The sequence below is a fragment of the Lepidochelys olivacea genome (genome assembly GCF_965140295.1).
Source record: "Lepidochelys olivacea isolate rLepOli2 genome assembly, chromosome: 7".
NCBI lineage: Eukaryota > Metazoa > Chordata > Testudines > Cheloniidae > Lepidochelys > Lepidochelys olivacea.
Window position 1 is genome coordinate 107,077,995 of NC_140417.1, and position 21,508 is coordinate 107,099,502.

General features: G+C 42.0%; 1 protein-coding gene and 1 long non-coding RNA gene across 6 annotated transcripts in view; one reads left to right on the plus strand and one right to left on the minus strand.

The window, feature by feature from the left end:
• The window catches only part of PLEKHA1 (pleckstrin homology domain containing A1), an 82,428-nt gene extending 81,953 nt beyond the window's left edge, over positions 1 to 475 (minus strand). For all 5 annotated transcript variants that reach the window (XR_014712523.1, XM_084635269.1, XM_084635274.1 and 2 more), the window contains exon 1: positions 247 to 475. The gene's annotated coding sequence lies outside the window, so the exon portion shown is untranslated. The remainder of the gene's footprint in view (positions 1 to 246) is intronic.
• A 4-nt stretch (positions 476 to 479) lies between these two features.
• LOC311524304 lies at positions 480 to 14,766 on the plus strand. The gene is made up of 3 exons (XR_014712524.1): positions 480 to 567; positions 12,987 to 13,099; positions 14,608 to 14,766. It is a non-coding gene; the product is annotated as an uncharacterized lncRNA (long non-coding RNA).
• The last annotated feature ends 6,742 nt before the right edge of the window (positions 14,767 to 21,508 follow it).

The window sequence follows — 21,508 nt, forward strand, 5'->3', positions numbered from 1 at the left end:
CAAATACCCCTCAGCTTCCCACCCCGGCACCAGCCCCTCAAAGACACCCTCACCCCTCTGCCCCGCGCCCCCCCAACCCCAAACCCGCAAAGGCCCCCGCAAATAACCCTCATCTCCCACTGCCTCCTGCCCGCCCCACCGCCGGGCCCTCCCCCCACCCCCGGGCACGGGGGCCCCACACCCCTTCCCGCGCTCGGGGAGCGTCTGCTGGGGAAGCCCGGCCCCTCCCGGGCGGCTGCTACTCACTGGAGTCCAGGGCAGGTCCAGAGGCAGCCCCAGTGAGGAGGGGGAAGGGGGAAGAGCACACAGCGCGGCTCCCCTCTGAGAGCCGCCGCCGCCTCGCCCACTCCGCGCACAGCGCAGCGGCCCAAGGCAGCGCAGCGTCACCGACTGACTTTTCTTTTTTTTTTCTTCTTCTTCTTCTTCAAATGAAGAAACTTTATCCGTTTCCCGCACAAACAACAGCAACGGGAGAGCAACTGGACCTCAACCACTGCGCAGGCGCCGATGCCCCTCCACCTCCAATCAGGCCGCCTAGAAGCACAGGGGCGTGCAATTCTCCTAAAGGTATTGGTCAATGCAGGGCGGGAGGGGACAGGCCATTGGCCGCAAAGCATCGTGGGACGTGTAGTCTCTAGAAGGGCAATCCGGCTGAGCTCTCGCCACTGAGAGGAAAGGGGAGCACTGCATTCTGGGACTTGTAGTCTCAGAGCGTCGAACCACAGCGCTAAGGCGACTGCGTGGTGGTAATACCGCGGCGTGTTTGCCGAGGGCGGGCAGTGCCTAGTGTCCAAAAATCACGAGGCAAGTGTCCTGAATAATGCACTGGCCGCAAAACCCTGAGATTCTAAAAACAGTAAATTCTGGGCTGTTTTTTATTTGCCTGGAGGTTTTCGAGCTGATTAAGGGTCCCCTTTCCAAGCTTTTCTTTACAGGCACGCGGGCAGGGCATCGATTATGTTAAATGAAAGTTGACATTCTCACATAAGCAAAATCATGACAGTTGGCAACAGTCTGGACCTACTTGCTGGGCAGGGCCACATTTCTGTATTGGATGAGGGCAACGCTTTGCCTGGTTTGAGGCCCACGGTCTTCACAGGGCTTCACCTCTCTACTGGAACTGGAAGGAGTTCTGCATGAGAACAAGTGACACACACTCCTCTTCAATGGATGTGTAGATGTTTAGAGAAAAAAAAGCTGCACAGGGCCTTACCTCGAGGATGCATGAGGGAAGGGCTTTGCATGCTGGGAAGCAAATTCTTTGTAAAGCCATAGCTCAGATTTGGATGCTACACAGCCTAATGAGGCCTGCCATCTCTGACTGGCCACTGCTGTCAGTTGCATCATTATGAATCACAGCATACTACAGCCCCTCCTAGGGTAATCATATGTCCCGGTTTTATAGGGACAGTCCCAATATTCGGGGCTTTGTCTTATATAGGTGCCTATTACCCCCCTCCCTTTGTCCTGATTTTTCACAGTTGCTATCTGGTCTCCCTAGCCCCTCATCTCTGTGGGGTCACACTGTTGTGTTATGTTACAAATCAGAAAACGTTTTCAAATGGTAAAGTATTGTATAACAGATATTAATGCACAATAATTTGATAGTTGATGTTTTCTGTCATTTAGAGGCTATTGAGGGGTCAACAAGCATGTGGACAAGGGGGAGCCAGTGGATATAGTGTATTTAGATTTTCAGAAAGCCTTTGACAAGGTCCCTCACCAAAGGCTCTTATGCAAAGTAAGCTGCCACGGGATAAGGGGGAAGGTGCTCTCAAGGATTGGTACCTGGTTAAAAGATAGGAAACAAAGGGTAGGTATAAATGATCAGTTTTCAGAATGGAGAGAGGTAAATAGTGGTGTCCCTCAGGGGTCTGTTCTGGGACCAGTCCTGTTCAACATATTCATAAATAATCTGGAAAAAAGGGTAAACAGTGAGGTGGCAAAATTTGCAGATGATACAAAATTACTAAAGATAGTTAAGACCCAGACAGACTGCAAAGAGCTATAAAAGGAAATCTCAAAACTGGGTGACTGGGCAGCAAAATGGCAGATGAAATGTAATGTTGATAAATTTAAAGTAATGCACCCTGGAAAGCATTATCCCAACTATACATATAAAATGATTGGGTCTAAATTAGCTACTACAACTCAAAAAAGAGATCTTGGAGTCATTGTGGATAGTTCTCTGAAAACATCCACTCAATGTGCAGCTGCAGTCAAAAAAGGCGAACAGAATGCTGGGAATAATTAAGAAAGGAATAGATAATAGGACAGAAAATATGTTGCCTCTATATAAATCCATGGTACGCCCACATCTTGAATACTGTGTGCAGATGTGGTCGCCCCATCTCAAAAAAGATATATTGAAATTGGAAAAGGTTCAGAAAAGGGCAACAACAATGATTAGGGGTATGGAACAGCTTCTGTATGAGGATAAATTAATAACACTGGGACTTTTCAGCTTGGAAAAGAGACGGCTAAGGGGAGATATGATTGAGGTCTATAAGATCATGACTGGTGTAGAGAAAGTAGATAAGGAAGTGTTGTTTACTACTTCTCATAACACAAGAACTAGGGGTCACCAAATGAAATTAATAGGCAGCAGGTTTAAAACAAATAAAAGGAAGTATTTCTTCACACAACGCACAGTCAACCTGTGGAACTCCTTGCCAGAGGATAGTTGTGAAGGCCAAGACCATAACAGGGTTCAAAAAAGAACTAGATAAATTCATGGAGGATAGGTCCATCAATAGCTATTGGCCAGGATGGGCAGGAATGGTGTCCCAAGCCTCTGTTTGCCAGAAGCTGGGAGTGAGCAACAGGGGATGGATCACTTGATGATTACCTGTTCTGTTCATTCCCTCTGGGGCACTTGGCATTGACCACTGTCGGAAGACAGGATACTGGGCTTAATGGACCTTTGGTCTGACCCAGTAGGCCATTCTTATGTTCTTATTTATCTAGTACCTACAAAGGAAAACTTATTTTTACCATTAACAGTAAAACTCCCAAATGAAAGACTATAACTGGGTATTTCTACAAAGTGCAACATCTTAAGTGGTCAAATGGTGGTTCATTACCCTAACCCCTTGACAGTCCCATAGATCCATGATGGGCTGCTCTGAGAAAAATTGTAAATTTCCTCTAGTCATTTTTCCTATGAACAGCTATAGTATAAATAGTCACTGCATACATAATACAGTGAGAATCCCGGGGACAGACTTCTTCTCATTAATAAAATCTCCACTTGTCTCCTGCTGCAGCACACACACACAAGTCCCTGGATACTAACACTGGAATCATGATGACCATTCATGTGAAGACACATCAGCCATATTACTAGTACTGGCTGATGGTATCACAATGCTCAGGTGGTCAGTTTTACCAACCTTAGGAGTTCAAAAATCATGTCGTATCCCAAAATCATCAGATTGGCTTAAAATCATGAGCTTTTACAGATATTTAAGGTTCTTTTTATTTGTCTTCTGGTTTATGGGCTTTGGTAACTTTTTTGGTTTCTCTGCAACCATGATAACTATAAACTTTCCTTCTTTAAAATAAAACCTGAGATGGTCATATAATTACCTGATTTCAGGAGCCAAGGCTTTAAGAAAAACATATACTATCACAAGACTCATGATAAAATCATGAGAGTTGGCATCACTCAATATTATAATTAACATTTATGTTGCCAGATCACTTAAAGGCCTCAACAAGGTTGAGGCTCCATTATGATGACACTGTTCAAATATATAGTAAATGACAATGCTCAGTACAAAAGTTTTACAATCTAAAAAACTGAAAAAGTGCTAGTTTCCTGGGGATCTCCCTGCCTCACCATATTAATTCATATGGAGGGAGAGATTTAGGAAATAAGTACATGGTTTGAGATGCTACCACAGGTTCTTTCACAGTGTATTTGACAGAAAATTCCAATTGTAATACTTAGCATTAATATAACACTTTTTATCTTTAAAGTATTGCATGATATAAACATCCATTCATCCTCAAGACAACCAGGTGAAGCATCTATGTGCAGTAATGGTGTGACACATGTGTGGTGGTAAAAATATGCTTCTTATTTCCAGGCCACAGACACATGATAAAGTCACCAATGGTTACAGTTACAGTAAATATTATTAACCTCATTTTCTAGATGGGGAACTGAGTCAGAGAATTTTCAGGAGCCAGGGTGAGAGACAAGATCACAGAGTCAATTCATGTCTGATCCAAAGCCCACTGCAGTCAATGGAAAGACTCCCATTGACTTCAATGAGCTTTGAGTCAGACCTTATGAGAGTCACTGTTAGAATGCAGGAGCTCTTGGCTCTCAGGATTATGCTCAGACCACCATACGTCTTTCCCCATTTTTGGCAGCCCTGTGATTTGTCCCATTTTCATCCTGGACTGACATAGTCAAAATCAAGTTATTTTGACTTCATAGTCCAGTAATATTTAATAATCCCATTTTACAAAGTAATTTACCATTTACTGTAAAATTACTCTCCCCTAGTACTAAAAAATCTATTGCAGTCAATTGCAGGATGGGTGCCCATATTATGAGCTTTTGTGAAATCTACTCTAATTTTATATCATATTAATATACTGGCTACACACTATACACACTTTAAAACATCAGATAGTACAGGAATCCAAACGAATACATCTAGTTTCAATAGTCTCTCTGCTATTATTTTCATTAACAATAAAATTGATTTTTTTCCCATGTCAATGACCGAAGAGCTCTTATTTTTTAGGAATATAATAGGAGGAGCCAGTAATTAAGTAATGAACACTCTGATCACATGCAAGTGTCTCTCTCTAATACAGAAGGCTTATAAGTTCAGACATTACAGCCAAGCTTTTGGAAGCCTCCAGACACCAGTGACCAATAACAATTTCCAATAATGATGTTTAATTAGTTTTAATGATAATCTGCTTCCACTCTAAACACAATCATTTCTACTGAAATATTGAATGTGGTCCAAAGTAGTAATAAAGAAAAGCTTTTCCTAGCTTAGAGCAGTGACATCTCTAAAAATAGAATACATTTGAACTCAGTCCTTGCATGTAAATACATCTTTGTTCCAGACTGGCATTTAATAACTGTACTTTACAGTGAAACAAAAGCTATAATCAGAGTACAACAATGAAAGCTGAAGTCAGCTCTCTGAACAATGCGTTACAATTCCCATGGCAACTTTTTCCTATCAAATCCTTGATAGGTCACACAATTTGCAGCTGTGTGAGCCAGAAGCCTTTCAAAATGAACCCCATTCACAATTATTCATACATTTTTAAATGATTTTTAGTTACCAGTATTTTACTGAAGTTAATATAAGGCAATCAACAGTACAGTAGCGGGGATGGGGGGAAACAGACCCCCAATTCAGCATTACTTGTGCACACAAAATTGCCTGGGGAATATTGGTCATGCAAAGAGTACGGGATGTGGCACACAGTTGTACTGTGTGCAGAATGAGACAGGGGTCCTGTGGAAAAAACAGTTTGTGACCACATAACAAAAAATTGTTTAATTATGCTTATACACAAAGAGACAGAATTAAAATTGCACAAACAATCTAAATTCTGGCATTTTTTAACTTTCAGCTGCTTGACCCTGCAGTCTAAACAACTTTCTTTTAACATAGCTCTTTTGTATATAAGGTTTTTTTTTTTAAAGGAAAAGGGTAAAAACAAATTCTAATATGTGAAACTTTAACAATCGCCACCTTATGAATCACCAGTAGAGTCTGAACCTGAGCTTTCAGCACTACAGCAACTGGAGCTACAGGATTCACATTAGCTGGCAGCAGGAGAAGTCTGTTAACCCCTTGGATGGGGACAGAGGGAGAAGGGCGAATGGATTATTAGGGCTATAGGCTGCGTCTGTGGGCAGCCTAGACCATCTCTTTCTCCACCCTCCCCAGGAGGTGGCAAGATCTCCTTCCATAAGTGATGCCCTCAGAAGAGGAGACAGGCCACTGTGGCCATGTGCTGAGTCCAGGGCTAGTTAGTGGGGGAACCAGGCCCTGCTCTCCCTTCCTTCCTCATATTAGCTCTGATCTCCTGGGGTTCCCAATATAATTTCTTCTTTTTCTTTCTTTTCCTCTTTGAAGTCATTTTGTATTGTAATAATACTTTATTTAAATTTTTCAAACCTTTCTTCAGATAAATCCTGGAGTATTTCTAAATTTGCTGTAATCCTCTCCATATCTCTTAGCCCTTTTGCATTTAGGAAACACATAGGGGTTAGCTAGACTATTGAAATGCATTAATTGGCAGCTGTGTCTACAATGTCTGGATATATACTAATCTCAAGTTGGGCAAATAAAAATAGTGGCCTTTTTTGAAAATGTGGGCCTGAGTGAAACCCATGGAAGTAGAATCCCTACAGGATTGGATCAGAAATGTTATAGCTAATTACTCTGGTTTGAAATTTGGCTCATTCGGTGCAGAAAAATGAAGTATTCACACAACACCTGATCCTTTGAGCTTCAGAAAACTCACAGATTTTAAAAGGAGTTGTGAGGTATTGAGCCCAGGCTCGTAGTATTTAATAATACTTCCTTGCATCTGAGGAAGTGAGCTGTAGCTCACGAAAGCTTATGCTCTAATAAATTGGTTAGTCTCTAAGGTGCCACAAGTCCTCCTTTTCTTTTTGAGTATTTAATAAGTCCTTTTAACTTCGCTCTCTTTTTTTCCCTAATGGTTGTGACGGATAAGAAGAGACCAAGAGGAACAAAGGCAAGATTTTCTTCCCCCACAAATTACACAGAGTGCAGGTGGGCACAACAGGGTCTCTGCACACTGAACCATTAAAGTATCAATCTTTGCTCTCAAAGACCACCCTCTGTGTATAGAAACTTAAATATAGTCATCTCTAACCCTCTATTTAATGCAAGTGTTCCTTTCAGTAACAGACTGTTGATTGTTCCAGTTCTCCAGTATTTTACTGTAGGCTACTGGTTCACAGATTATTAAAGTTTCAGCTGAACTCACTGAAATATTTGGTTTAGATTAGAGGCCAGTATTTTCATCATTCTTTCCTATGAAGTGTAGAAATTAGCAAGCCTAAATATATATTGGTGTGAAGGCAAAGATGTAGGATCTTCTTTTTTTATACTGAAAGTGTATCTCACACGTGGATGCTTGCCCATCCTTCTGCTTCACCAAGTATATATGCCAAGAAAGACTCCTTATTTAGGAAGGATGGAAACTTTTTTTCTGCTAAGTATCTATCATTTTCCCACTCTCTACCTCCCAGAACTTTTCTGGGCCAAATTCTGCACTGGCTTAAGACATTGACTTCAGTACAGAATGTGGCTCAGATCCCTGTGTTCTCCAGTGGAATTATAAGACAGGCCCTTATTTTTCTCTACAGATGTTACTATTTATAGCTTTCAAAAGCCGATAGGTATTCCCAGAGTAGTTCTTGAGGTCATGGTAAAATGCTAGCAGACCTCTTTTGTAGTCATCCTTTATGCAGAAATTGTTGATGAATCCTGTCATTGTGATGGGAAAGGGAGTCTTTACACATAATCTTAGCAAGGTTCCTATTACTAAAAATAAAATCTGTACTTATTAATAATGCTTGCAATAATAGTGACCGTCAAGCCAATACACATCTGCAGATGACAGCAAATTGCATGACTGAAATATAGGTGAATGTGGTTGAAGCATGAACATTATAACAACCCTTCTTGCATGTTTCTCTCTTATTTAGGTTTTTTAAGTTCATGTTTCTGACTTCTTTTGAGTTGTTTTTTCCACCCTTTTATAGTCTTTCACTGCTACTTTCTTATTGTTCGGGATCTTCTGTTAGTCTTTAAAGTGCCATAATGATGGATGCATAGCAGTTCAATACCCATGTATAACTATGGTCAGCGTAGCAAAGTTGTTTGTTTGACTTGGGTGGAGGTTTGCCCTGTAATAGCAGGTTTGCCCATTCTATTTTTTTAAACAATTACGTATCCTTGAGTTATTTCATCATATTTATGTCAGTGCATTTGTGCTTACAGGCATTCGTTCTACACAGAAAGATTCCTTGTAGAGAAGGAATGTTGTCTCTGTAGTCCCAGCCCTGTTAACAAGGGAGGGCAAAGTGCCTTAAAGGACCATATTCTGGCTGTTAGTAGTTAGGTTAAAGTACTAGACTTGGGAGAGGAACTGCTGTTCAAGTCCAGGCATGTGTCATTTTCTTGGTATTTTAAATAGGAAGGTCTGCTTAACTCTTACCTTTGTGCTTTCTACCATTTCACGAGGACATTGTTAATGAGAGAGGAAAAATGGTAGATTTTAAGAACATTTTGTTTAAGGGGCTGATTTTGATCTCATATCTGTTTTACACCTGTGTAATTCCATTTACTTCAACGGAGTGAAACTATTGCTGATTTACAAGTGAGATCAGAATCATATCCTATGGGTAAGATTCTGACCTCTGCTCCAACCACTTTACACTGTATAAAAGGGCTAAAATGTGGTAAAAGGGCTCCAAAAACCCTGAATCCTCCTGAGAGAATTCTCCTGACACAGGAGCTGCAAAAGACAGTCATAAGAGTCTCTTCCAGGGACACTCTTGCAAGACCTCACATGGCGGGCGGGGATGACAATCAGGGCCCAGACACCGCAAAGGGAGAACAGGGAGCTTGAACCCCAAAGAATAGGCAATTGAATCAACTGATTGTATACTGTGTTATTGATTAAGGCCTTTATGAAAGCTTGTAATGTTTTAGACTAAATAATCACATATATATATATATATATATATATATATATATATATATATATATATATATATATATATATATATGCAATCGTTATGAATTTATGTATTTGTGTACATAGAGAACTGTGCTCAAAACTTTGACTCCACCTCATAGCAGGGCAGTGAATGATCAGACAGGGGGAGACAATCTCCAAGCCAGATGTTACACAAAACCAAACTCAGGTAATGATTCATTGTACAACACAGGAAAAGACAATGATGGGCCATTAAAGTTAATGGAAAGACACTGAGAGAATTGGGGATTTCCCCACTTTGAGTATCTTTAGTGACTGTAGGGAAAAAAAAACCCTAGAAACATTTTTAAAATGGAAGGGATTTGAAGTGAAAGGCATCCAGAAACATAGGTGTCGACTTCTTCTGGTGCCGGTGGGTGCTCAACTCCCCTCTGCCCCCAGCCCCGCCCTGACTCCACCCCTGCCCTGCCCCCATTTCAAACCTTCCCTAAATTCCCTGTCCCAACTCCGCCCCCTCCCGCCCCCATTCCAACCCCTTCCCCAAAGTCCCCACCACAATTCCGCCCCCTCCCTGCCCCTATTCGACTCCCTCCCCAAATCCCCACCCCGGCTCTGCCTCTTCCCCCCTCCCCTCCTGAGCACGCCACGTTCCTGCTCCTCCCCCTTCCTTCCTAGAGCTTGCTACAGCTATTTGGTGGTGGCAAGCGCTGGGAGCGAGGGAGGAGCCGAGACGCAGCACGCTCGGAGGAGGCAGAGACGGGGGTAGGGGCGTGAGACAGGGAACTTGGCTGCCGGTGCGTGAAGAGCACCCACTAATTTTTCCCTGTAGGTGCTCCAGCCCCAGAGCACCCACGGAGTCGGTGCCTATGTCCAGAAACTGAGGGACAGCCTCTAGAGGCGGGAAGCTGTCTGCAAAATTCTGGATCCCTCTGGGAAACTGTGCAAAGGCAATAGGTAACTTGTATTAGAAAAGGGTGTAAAGCCTGAGTGTGCATCTTTATGCTTATTTTCTGTGTAACTTGTACACGTTTGCTCTCCCTTACTATTTCATCTTTGATTTTGTGGGATTTTTTTGTAAATAAACCTCTTGTTTACCCAAAGCAGGTCTCTATTGTGCCAACTGTGTGGAGGCCAAAGTAAGCTGGTATCTGGGGGGCTGGTTTCACACCTTTGAGGGTGATGAACCAGAGGGAAAAAGTCTGAGTGTCCGGTAGTTAAGAACTCAGAAGGGACGGATTTAGGGAGACATGGGACTGGAAGGTCTGTTGGCGTCACCCTGCAAGTGGTAACTCGGCATGGTGGAAGCCAGGGTGAGGTCTTGAGCTCGTGGGCAGACTCCTGGTATAACGGACTTGAGCCATAGCAACACAGCATCATGGCACTCCAAGGTTACAAGGCAGGCAGTGAGAGAACCCCTTACTGGTCTGGGCGATCTCCAAAATGTCAGAGGGTGGGTGTCACCGTGGGAAGGGAGTAGGAGGGACAAGGTTCCTGCATGCAGTGCCCTCGAGCAGCACTACCACAAATAGGGTGGCCTGAGGAGGTTGTAGTAACTTAGGGTATGTCTACACATAGGGCAGGTCTACACTTAAAATGCTGCAGTGCTGCAGCTGCACCAGCGTAGTTGTGCCACGACAGTGCTTCAGTGAAGACACGACCTACGCTGGCAGGAGGGCTTCGCCCATTGGCATAGATACTCCATCTCTGCGAGAGGCGGTAGCTATGTCGACAGCGGAAGCCCTCCTGTCAACACAGCACCGTTTACAATGCGGGTTAGGTCAGTCTAACTGCGTCACTCAGGGGTGTGGATTTTTACACCCCTGAGCTATATCAACTAATTTGCTGCTTCCGCCATATATTTCACTTTAATACAATTTGCTCTAAATTAAGTTTAAAACTGATATTGTAAAAGTTATGAAAAATCTCCTATAGACAAAGAGATCCAACATTAACATCACTGGGAAACTCCTTCTCAAGTACACTTTAATGCACCTCCAGTATCTGGGGAATGAAGTAGAAATGTAGAAACTAATCCCCAAATACCTTTCTAACACCATGTTCATGATTGGATAGGTAACTTTATCCCATAGCGGAAGCTGAACAACTTTGCATATACATAGAAATAAAGAACTATGACCAAAAATCCCTTCACTGATATTAAGACATTATTTTGCAGCAGACAAAACATTATTGTTAAAACTAGCCATTATATTACAGTGGAAAACAGGGAAGGAGTCAGGGCAATGAATTACTAAGTGTACAACAGAGTGCATTCACTGAAATCCTTTGATTCTGGGTCCAATCCTGCAAAGCCTTTGGCCCTATTCAACAAAGAATTTAAATATGTGCATTACTTTAAGCACAAGAATATTTCCACTGAAGTCAATGGGACTACCTAAGTGCTTAAATTATATACTGTGCTAAATCAAAGCCTCTATGCCCAGAAAGCCTTCAATGCATGCAGTCAGCTTGTGGAATCAGGATCAGGCCAAGTATGAACTTCTCCTAGATTGTTTTGCTTACTGTTACAATTTTTCGGAACTGTTTTCACAAACAAAAGCTTGTTTGCCTTAAAAATCCCCCATCGATTTTCAACAATTTGTTGAAAACTTCAATTCAGATATATTGAAACCTACTTCAAAAATGGCTTGTTATGACCCCTTCACACTTTCCATATAATTATGTCTCCTTGCAAATGCATCCGGCAGCAGTATTTATAGAAAAGAAATTGTTACCAAGTTACTAATTGTTTTTATTGTGTTTAGTTTTGTATTCAGTCCTGTTCCCATTGGTTCCAGTAGAAATTTTTGGTCATGGATTTCAAATGGGAGTAGGTAGGAGTCCGAGCTATAATAAGTGTATATTTGCTTTTGCTTATGCTCTTACAAAAAGCGTAAGGGTCATTCTAAAACTGATAGTTAACAGCACTCTTCCGTAGGCTCAAAAGAAGGGGTGTGTTTTTTAAGTAATAGGACCAGTGTTCTAGTCTGTGCGCTGCAGATGTATGTGGTTTGAGAGGAGGTGCTCAACATTTGCAACTAAGGTTACATTATGAAGCTAATTAGAAAAAAAAAATCCTCACTCAGAAAAAAAATCCTCATGCATTCACATTTTTAGACACTGTCAGTACAATGTTATGGCAAAGTATTTTTAGTGTCTGTTTCTTGTGACTAATGCTGTATTCTTAGTTTAATAGGAAAAATGAATAACAGTAGCAATTTCTAGTAAAATTGTGTATGCATGTAAGCTTGCATTTGAGACCAACCAGTATGTAGTCATTTTCTCACTAGATGATACCTTCAGTCAAGGCTCCTTTCCTTTCCTCTTTCCTACTTACAATCTTTTCCCTAGAGGCCATTTGAGTGTCTAGTCTTATTTGAATCTTTTCTTTTGCTTATAGTCAAAAAGAGCCCTTTACATGCTTTATTTTTCCTCATAAATATTTCTCTGAAAGATATTTTCCTCATTCCTATGTGCACATAATTTAAACTGAAAAATATCTGAGTCCTTCTCCAGTAACTACCAGACTACATTCCTAGCTTTCTTCCTGTGGTTTGCTTGATACAATATTTATTCTTTTAAAAGAACAAACAAGCTACCCTCTTTTCTGTTCTAGCCAAGAGTCATCCTGGCTAACAGCTGGGCAAATTCTCTTTAACGACTATTTTTGATACAAAGTTTGAAAATCTTTTCTTGGTCAAGGGTTACTGCCTTCTACTTCCAACATTTGAAAGATGAAGGTTTAGTCTCTGCTTGAATGAGGGGCGTATTTTCTGTTCTGAAATACGTGCAAGTTGCCCAGAGAGCTTTCAGGTAGTTTTCTTATCATTGTTGCAGCCACTTAGTGCTCAACTTACAGTGTTGTTTTATCTTTTATTGTTATTACATTCAGCAGTAAAATGCCTAAGTGAAAGTCAACACTTAATGCTTGAATAGTCTTATTGCTAAGATTCAGTCCGGACATGTGGATCAAGTTGCAGTGGGGGAGGTTTAGATTGGATATTAGGAAAAACTTTTTCACTAAGAGGGTGGTGAAACACTGGAATGCGTTACCTAGGGAGGTGGTAGAATCTCCTTCCTTAGAGGTTTTTAAGGTCAGGCTTGACAAAGCCCTGGCTGGGATGATTTAACTGGGAATTGGTCCTGCTTCGAGCAGGGGGTTGGACTAGATGACCTTCTGGGGTCCCTTCCAACCCTGATATTCTATGATTCTATGATTCTATGATGTGTTTTTTCACCAGGGAGCCAGGGGGGAGATCATGATTGAGCAAGACAACTTAAAATCCTGGGGTGAGATTCCATGTGGCACCTCTAAGAGGCACAATACAGAACTCAGAGCCCAGAAGGAGGACAGGTAAGGCAGCTTTTAGCCACGTGCGTGCTCTCTGATTTTGGGCTGCTCTGAGGGCTGGAGAGGTCCCCAACCTAATTTACAAAGCTCTGTTATGGCCCCATTCCCAACACACTCTACTGCCCGCAGCCCACTACCTATGCTCGAGCTTGGTAGAGGGTCTTCTGGAAGTAGCCTATTATCCAAACTTCCCAGCCAGAACTGGGGCTTTTAAGACTCTTTTGCATCTCTCTGGCCCTATTATGCAGAGTAAAGAGGCTGCAGCAGGGATGAGAATCTTACCTTTGGTCCTTTCACTCTGATTTGTACTGTATATAGAAAGCTGCATGTCAAGCCATTCCACAATAGCTTTGGCTAACACGCACTGTGCATGTAAGCCTATACCTATAAATATAAATAACAGAGCAGAGAGAAGGAAGCTGCATATAAGGCACCACTGTATGCTCCCGTGCTATAATTTTAAACAATCTATATTCCGAGCAGGAGAAAGCTTATATGTCACATTTTCTATCCTGGTGACTGCTAGATTAAATGCTGATATTTGCAGATGGTTTTAGTAAAAATGAAGAGAAACTGTATCAGTTCAACTGTATCAGTTCTTCCCAAATTAGGGGTAAAAAATCTCGTTATGTAAGAAATAATCCAAATTATGGCCATCCTCTTTTTGAGTGGGAGAGGAGGTCTTTAACAAGAAGGGGTGACTTGATGTATGTGGACATGGACAGTAGTGTGACCTGGCATTTCATACAAGTGTCAGCATCTAACATGGCAAGGGGGGCTGAGATGCTAGTGAAGGATTAGCCTTGTCATTGTGCACAAATCTGAAGGAACATCATACTAATTAGGGCTTGAGTGGGAGTCTTTCCACTGACATCAATGGGAGTTGGGCAGACCCTTGAGCTTTCCTATATGGGCTTGTATTAGCACTGCTTAAGAAGTGGCACATTAAAATAAAGTTTGCAAGTGAAGTACTACTTTGGTTTCCTTCACCAGTGTAATCAAGGGCTTTGCAGGGGAGGGGGGAAATCAGCATTTTTGTTTCATTTGGGAAACAGGTAGTTTTTCTGGTTTAAAATTGGTGAGTCCTGAGAATTGGATTGTTAAATTAGATTGTTTTCTGTTGGACTCCCTATTACCCTGAAAAGGGTGGGATTAAACTGTGACTGGGCTGGAGGGCTAAATGAAGGGAGGGTGAACAACCAGAGGCCCGAAGTGGATGTCAGCAGGGGGTGCTAGCTGGGACAAGAACTGCTACACGAGGCCCAGCCATGAATTGGTGCTCCAGGGGCAACACCACTCTTTTACCAGGTGATAGGATGCAGTGGTAAAAAAAATGCTGGTGACCAGTTTACCCTAATGTTCCTGGTGCTGCAGCAATAGTGGGAGAATTTCACATGTAGTTCCTTATAGATACAGCCATAGCATAGTCAAAGCTATTGCAGCTTGGTTCACTTGATTTAGTGACGCTTTTCTGGCTTTTTTTTTATTATTTATTACTTCTATCATTACAGAGCCAACAAAATCCTGGGAGAGAGAGCTGGAGTCTACTGTGGCTTGTGTGTCATTCCTGATATTTAAATTCTGAATGCAGAATCTGTTTTTGCTTCTGAGTGGTGAGGCATGAACCAGAAAAGACTCAGCTTAATGTTTAAAGCCCGGGTTGAGTTTACAAGCAGGACAGGAAAAACTCAAAATATGGCATTTTTCCTAAATAGAACAGGTTTGATCTGGAATTAAGGGAATAATCAATCTGTAATCACACTGTTATTTTTAAAATCACTTTCCAGGCTATACCTGCACTTTCAGAAGCTCATTACATTACATTCCTCACTGACCATACAAAAAATGCGGGGCCAGGTCTCAAGCTGGTGTAAATCAAGGCTGCTCTATTGGTTTTAATGGCACTAAATCAATGTATACAAGATGCAGATGTTGCCTATGGTTTGTGGTTTATCAGTACAGGAAGGTACACACACCTCTTTGGAGTAATTACCAGTTATCAAATCTATATGAAACATAGTTATAAAAAGATATAGTAACATTTCAGTGGCTGAGAAACCCTGCTCTTCAGAGGCTATGACATTTACAGCTGTAGATTATAATACTTTATATTTAATGCCTTTCATCTGAGAACATCAATGCCTCTCATGAGGGGCTTATTCTCTAAAACAAAGCTAAGATCTAGTTGTTGTCAGCTTCTTATTCATTATTTGTGTTGTGATAGTGCCTAGGAGCCACAGTTATAGACCACAGTGCTAGTTACTGTACAAACACAGAACAAAAAGTTAGTTTCTAACCCAAAGACCTTACAATTTAGGCATAAGACAAGAGACAACAGATGGCTACAGGTAGATACACAGGGGAACGCAAGCAAACAACACACGGGGGAACACAAAAAAAGAATAAGACATGATACACAGTGATCTGATCACGCCAGCTGCTAACCATTGTTGGTTTTTGTAGGCATCACAGCAAAAGGAGCTTTTTAAGAAGAGACTTGAAGGGGGATAATGAGGTAACTTTGCAGATGTAGCCTTCCCTGCTTATCATTACATTCTAACTGAACTTTTAGGCAAATATGGATAAGGAAGCATCTTAGAAAGTTACTTACACCAATGAATTAATGTCACATATACGTTTTTCATCGCAGGCCTTTGTTGTATAATATCAAAATGTACCAGAGTTTTGTAAGGCAGAAATCTGACTTTCTTGGCGCCTGATAGGGAAACAGTGGGGGCAAAAGACGTATCTGGTTTCAAGACTACGCTTAATAAGTTTATGGAAGGGATATGATGGGATAGCCTAATTTTGGCAATTAATTGATCTTCGACTATTAGTGGTAAATATGCCCAATAGCCTGTGATGGGATGTCAGATGGGTTGGGGTCTGAGTTAATACAGAGAATTCTTTCCTCGGTGTCTGGCTAGTGAGTCTTGCCCACATGCTCAGGGTTTAGCTGATCACCATATTTGGGGTCGGGAAGGAATTTTCCTCCAGGGCAAATTGGCAGAGGCCCTGGGAGTTTTTCACCTTCCTCTGCAGCTTGGGGTAGGGTCACTTGCTAGAGGATTCTCTGTACTTTGAAGTCTTTAAACCATGATTTGAGGACTTCAATAGCTCAGTCATAGGTTAGGGGTTTGTTACAGGAGTGGGTGGGTGAGATTCTGTGGCCTGCGTTATGCAGGAGGTCAGACTAGACGATCATAATGATCCCTTCTGACCTTAAAGTCTATGATTCTATGATAGAATACCAATTGAAGTTAACAGAGCTTTCCCATTGCCTTCACTGGGCTTTGTATCAATCTCTTGTTCCCCTGGTACCTGGGTCACAACAGTCACAAAAATCACAATAGAATTGACTGTACAGTTTTACTATGCTAAGAATCTTTACAGACTCCCAGTGTGATTCTGTGGTTGCTGACTGGTCTACAAAAGATATCTTACCTTTTTTTTTATAAATGTGATTGAGTGCAGTTCAGACAGGGATAATGAAGAAATGAGTGAATCTATCAATCCTATTTTTATAGTGGGTGACGGAAAATAGAAATGACTCATGCTTTCACTCATCATTTGGCAGGCTCATCACACTCTGCAGCAAAGTTTAATCGTATTGTGTAGTGGCTTGGGCCAGGTTTCTGACTGGGAATGTGGGCTGGGGCAGCTCTGCGGCTTCCTGTCTCAGTTTTCCCTTTTGGACTCCTCAATAACCCACAAAAGGCTTTCACAAGTCCAACAACAATAGCCCTTCTTGGGGGTCTCGTTTATTAACATAAAGTTGGAAACAAACACAAATGAGTCTTCCACCGCTGCCTCAAGTTGGGCACTTCCCTGAGGGTCTGTCTGTCTTCCGGTTTCCAAGTTGGACACAGTTTTTCAGCCCTTCCCAAGTTTAGTTCAGTCTTTCCCCTTAACCCATTGTGGGATCCTTTAGGTCACTCCTGCTCTCTTCTGAGTAGCCACTCACACACCTTACTAGATGGAGTCTTTCACGGGCATCTGTCTGCCTTCTGGTCTCCTCTCAAGCCAGCACCCTACTGCTGGACTTCCTTCCTTCAATGATCAACCCTGCATAGGTGTATCAGGATGGGGCTAATGGAACAAGACTGACTGGTACAAGGCCTCTGGCCCTTAAAGGTGCATGCCACCCTGTTACAGTTATGCTAATAAATTCACTATTCTGGCTTCAGAGAAGCAGCATGAGATTTAAGAATCATCCCAGACTACTAAATAAAGGACTGGTCCTATAGTCATTTGACTCAAAAGAGTTTTGCTAGCATAGGAACTGCAAGATTGAGTCTGTCATAGTATATGGAATTAAATGCCATCTTAAACAGGAAGTGTTTATTAAATAAAACAACTACAAACTCAGACACAATCAGACTTCCCACCCCATTGGAGTTCCAGCTTTGTCTCCCTTGTTTACAGAGGACTACATCCTCAATGCAGCATGCAGAGGCAGAGCGGCTGAATAATATTCTGCAAATAAGCAAATAATTGGAAGGCCTCATAAGAGATTCTGTGGCATTTGGAGGCAGCTGATGAGGAGTGAGTGGCTTTAATCACAGAGGCAGGGTTTCTGGCACTTTGATAAGAGCATGGTATCGGAGGCAGTGGGAGGAGTGTGCCAGATACTCGAGTCCAAAGACCTTTGGCAACTGAAGCACCTACAGTGCTTGCTTCAGCCATGGTACGCCTGGTTTCATACCAGGGACTGTGTCATAGAAGTTTGGTACCATGGCATGCTGGAGACTCCATGAAAAACTGCTGTTACAATTATAGTGCAGGTTTCAGAGTAACAGCCGTGTTAGTCTGTATTCGCAAAAAGAAAAGGAGTACTTGTGGCACCTTAGAGACTAACCAATTTATTTGAGCATAAGCTTTCATGAGTGAGCTTATGCTCAAATAAATTGGTTAGTCTCTAAGGTGCCACAATTATAGTGCAGTTACCATGCTATGTAATGCAATTCTGGTGCAGTTACAGTGCAATGTACAATTACAGTATGTTACAGTGCAATATTATAATGCAAATTACTTCTACTGAGCATAGCAAATCAGATAAGCCATGCAGAAGGTTGGTTAGACTCTGTGCATAAATATATTAAACTTATCAAGCAATGGCAGTAAATCCAGATGCACATGTGGTTATACATTTGCCCATGAATTATTGTATGTAATATTTGAAAATATGCATTTCCTGGATAATATTATATAATATGGGCTGTTGATTAATTGCAGTTAACTCATGCGATTAATTCAAAAAAATTAATCACAGTTTCAATCGCACTGTTAAACAATACCAATTGAAATTTATTAAATATTGTGGATACTTTTCTACATTTTCATTTATATTGTGTTCTGTGTTGTAACTGAAATCAAAGTGTATATTATTTTTATTACAAATACCTGCAGTGTAAAAATGATAAACTAAAGAAATAGTATTTTTCAATTCACCTCATATAAGTACTGTTGTGCAATCTCTTTGTCGTGAAAGTGCAACTTACAAATGTAGATTTTTTTTGTTACATAACTGCACTCAAAACCAAAACAATGTAAAACTTCAGAGCCTACAAGTCCACTCAGTCCTACTTCTTGTTCAGCCCATCACTGGGCTTGTCTACACCAGGCAGCTTTTAGCAACAAGGCTGTGTCGACACAGCCTTGTCGCTAAAAGTCAGCATGCGTAAACACTTTGTTGGTACTTTCTTGGCACTTTTGCCGACAAAATACTTCCAGCCTTGCAAGTGGCATTAGCTTTGTAAGCAGGAGAGCGCACCTGCCGACAAAGCCACATTCACACTGCCACTTGCATCGGCAAAACTTTTGTCTTTCACGGGGAGGCTTTTTTAAGTACCCATGAAAGACAAAAGTTTTGTTGACAACTTTGCAGTGTAGACATACCCGTTAAGACGAACAAGTTTGTTTACAGGAGATAATGCTGCCCTCTTATTATTTACAGTGTCACCAGAAAGTGAGAACAGGCGTTCACATAGGATTTTTGTAGCCAGCATTGCAAGCTATTTACGTGCCAGATATGCTAAACATTCGTATGCCACTTCATGCTTTTGCCACCATTCCAGAGGACACGCTTCCATGCTGATGACGCTCGTTAAAAAATAATGTGTTAATTAAATTTGTGACTGAACTCCTGGGGGGAGAACTGTATGTCTCCGGCTCTATTTTACCTGCACTCTGCCATATATTTCATGTTATAGTAGTCTCGGATGATGACTCAGCACACTGTTGTTCATTTTAAGAACACTTTCACTGCAGATTTGACAAAACGTAAAGAAGGTACCAATGTGAGATTTTTAAAGACAGCGACAGCACTTGACCCAAAGTTTAAGAATCTGAAGTGCCTTCCAAAATCTGAGAGGGATGAGGTGTGGCGCATTTTTTCAGAAGGCTTAAAAGAGCAACATGCCAATGAGGAAACTACAGAACCCGAACCACCATAAAGGAAAATCAACCATCTGCTGGTGGCATCTGACTCAGATGATGAAAATGAACATGCGTCGGTCCACTCTTCTTTGGACTGTTATCAAGGAGTTCCCATCATCAGCATGGATGCATGTCCTCTGGAATGGTGGTTGAAGCGTGAAGGGACATATGAATCTTTAGCGCATCTGTCATGTAAATATCTTGTGACGCCGGCTACAACAGTGCCATGAGACCGCCTGTTCTCACTTTCAGGAGACATTTTGAACAAGAAGCGGGCATAGCATTATCTCCTGCAAATGTAAATAAACTTGTTTGTCTGAATGATTGGCTGAACAAGAAATATGATTGAGTGGACTTGTAGGCTCTAAAGTTTTACATTGTTTTATTTTTGAATGCAGTTATTTTTTTGTACATACAGTAATTCTACATTTGTAAGTTCAATTTTCATGATAAAGAGATTGCATTTCAGTACTTGTATTATGTAAACTGAAAAAGACAATTTTTTTGTTTTTTTTACAGTGCAAATACTTGTAATCAAAAATAAATATAAAGTGAGCACTGTATACTTTGTATTCTGTTTTGTAATTTAAATCAATATATTTGAAAATGTAGAACACATCCAAAATATTTAAATAAATGGTATTCTATTATTGTTTAACAGTGCAATTAATCGCAATTAATTTTTTTAATTGTGCGATTAATCGTGATGTAGAGGGGTTTGGCTGGGGTTCGTTCCCCTCCGGTACAGCAGGGAACCACACCGCCACACTACTTCCTTCCAGTTGCTGGTGGGGAATTAGCCAGGCAGCAGGAGTCTCTCGCAGTGGCAGCAATAGAGGCAAACACAAACAGTTATTCACGCCCGGCCCATGGTTTGGGGGCCATAGTGAGTCAATGGCTCAGGCCCTTAGGCTAAGGGGCTGAGCAAACAGTTATATAATTGGCAGGCCCAAGCCCTGGATCAGGGCGGGGCAGCAAAGAGTCAGTGGCTCAGGCCCTCAGGCAGGGGCTGAGCAAAGGCAGCTAACCATCACTGTATGTCTCCTGGGTGCTGGCAGACACGGTACTGCATTGCTACACAGCAGCAGCTTATTGCCTTTTGGCAGCAGACAGTGCAGTAAAACCGGTAGCCGTCGTCAATGTAGTCCGGGGTACTCTTTTAACCCACCTCGATGAGGTCAGGGGCGCCTGGGCAAACATGGGAGTGACTCAGCCAAGTCATTATCCTTTTAAGTTTCGTCTCATGGCGATTCAGTCCTGCCGGCAGTCCTACTGCACCGTCTTTTAATGAGCAGCCAGGAGACGATGATGGCCAGCAGTCATACTGCACTGCCTTCTGCCGAGCACCCAGGAAATGACGATGGCTAGCAGTCGAACTGCACAGTCTTCTGCCAGCAAGATGTATAAAGATAGATGAAGTGGATCAAAACAAGAAATAGACCAGATTTGTTTTGTATTCATTTTCTCCTCCCTTTCTCCCTCCCTCCATGAAATCAACGGGCTGCTAAACCCGGTTTTGAGTTCTATCCTTGAGGTTTTGAGTTCTATCCTTGAGGAGGCCATTCTGTTTCTCGCAAAGCCACCCCCTTTGTTGATTTTAATTCCCTGTCAGCCAACCCTGTAAGCCATGTTGTCGGTCGCCCCTCCCTCCATCAGAGCAACAGCAAACAATCATTTCGCGCCCTTTTCCCTGGATTGCCCGAGCAGGAGCAGACGCCATAGCACAGCAAGCATGGAGCCCGGTCAGCTCACCGCAGCCGTTATGACCATTGTAAACACCTCACACATTATCATGCAGTTTATGTAGAACCAGCACCTGAAAAACCAGACGAGGAGGCGAGGGAAGCAGGGTGATGAGGACATGAGCATACTTTTCTCTGAAACTGCAGTCCCCCGCAATTTGGAGATCATGGGGTTAATGGGGCAGGCTCATGCCGTGGAACACCGATTCTGGGCATGGGAAACAAGCACAGG